Source organism: Vanessa cardui, chromosome W (assembly GCF_905220365.1).
Source record: "Vanessa cardui chromosome W, ilVanCard2.1, whole genome shotgun sequence".
In the NCBI taxonomy this organism is placed as follows: domain Eukaryota; kingdom Metazoa; phylum Arthropoda; class Insecta; order Lepidoptera; family Nymphalidae; genus Vanessa; species Vanessa cardui.
The window spans coordinates 4,992,866-4,994,732 of NC_061153.1; positions in this window are offsets into that span (position 1 = coordinate 4,992,866).

Sequence of the window (1,867 nt, forward strand, 5' to 3'; positions counted from 1 at the left end):
GTGATTGAGTGCAGACGGCTCTGCCGTTTGTGATTGAGTGCAGACGGCTCTGCCGTTTGTGATTGAGTGCAGACGGCTCTGCCGTTTGTGATTGAGTGCAGACGGCTCTGCCGTTTGTGATTGAGTGCAGACGGCTCTGCCGTTTGTGATTGAGTGCAGACGGCTCTGCCGTTTTGTGTTTTCGAATACAGGCGGCTCTACCGTTTCGTGTTCTTGAGTGCAGATAGCATACTCTTTATGCCATTTGTGTGGAGTGCAGATGGTATGACTATGCCATTTGTGTGATCCTTATCTAATCAAAAGTCGAAGTATTACATCATGTAGGCTAATTACCGATGCCCCGATCTGATACATATACTTTGATGATGTTCTCAGGTGCAGACGATGACCCTGTGGAGTCCACGCCCGAGCAAGCTGCCAGGAGCAATGATGTGCCTCACGAGCCACCTACAGAACACGTGCCCGCCTGTTCGATTGACACAATGCAACGAGAGGCACAGGAGTCCGAGGACGTCCTCCCGTCAGGAGAGGCCGTGTTGGAAGAATAATAAGGCTACGTCATCGTGGTAGGGATGGCGAGTGGTGGCAAAGAAAACGTCTATAAAAGTCGCTGCGCACTTCATATGGCCGATTTTCTTGCCTGGTGACAACAAGTGTAAGGGGAAATTCTGCCTGTTTGGAAAGTCAAATACGCCTAATTTTGTTAATATTTGTTAGTGTTTTAAAAATCTTAGTTCAATTGTTAGCGTGTTAGAATTCTTTACATTTTGTTTTATTTTTGTTAAAATTCTTTTAAATAAATGATTGTGATTTGTTTTTTTTTATTTAAATTCCACTACTGGTCCCTAAGATTAGTTATTATGTTTATAAACGACGATAGCATAGGTCATTTTTTTTTTAAATTGTTAAATATGTTTTAATTTCAACTTTAAACATATATGTTGACACGATACACTATGAATGTTATGTACACTTGTAATTGATGTACATATCAGAAGTTGTTTTTCTTTTTTTGGATGTTGTGTAAGCTATCAATTAATATGTATATTGTTAGTGTACTTATTAAATAAATAAAAAAAAAATAAAAACTACCAGAGTATTGGTATTTGGCAAGGGTTTAGAACTTTGCACTCCACTCATATGCTCTGGTTTATAATTATGATTATTACTAGGTGATAAGCGAAAGACGTTACTACGTGGGCATTTAAAAAAAAATTTAATTAGGTGGTTGATCACTAAATATTTGTCTAGTTCTAATTTGCATCGGCCTATTTTATTTCGCTCACTAGTACATAGTGTTGATTATTTTAATAAAGTTTGTCTTGCTCTGAAGTACGATTTTTAACTATTCCTGAGTTATACTGGGTTCGAGAAATTTGGTACGGAATCAGTACATGGTCCTACGAGCCGAAGGCTATTTTAGAAGAATACACGCAGTAGTTATAGTAAATTTTTAGCTTCGTTACTGACCACGGGCGGCGCTAGTGGTATGAGGATTGATTTAATAGTGTGAGTAATAAGTGCGAAATACAAAAGTGGACTATCTTCGGTGAGTACAATTTCAAGTGTTAAATTAGAAGTTAATACTAATAGTGAACTAAGATTTAGAATATTTTGAAGAAAAACGACCACACGAGGAATCTGTAACCAAATTTTAAATAAATTCAAGTCTAAAACACTTAGAAAATTTTACTCTTAAAAGGACTTAGAAAATTAAGTCTTATGAATACTTTGAAAAATTTATGTTTACAACACTTAGAAAAATTGCGCTTTAAGACATTTAAAATTTTATATGTAAATTGACTACAATATATAAGAACAGAAAATACCTGTTATAAAAATGGAAAAAGAACTATAAATCTACTGC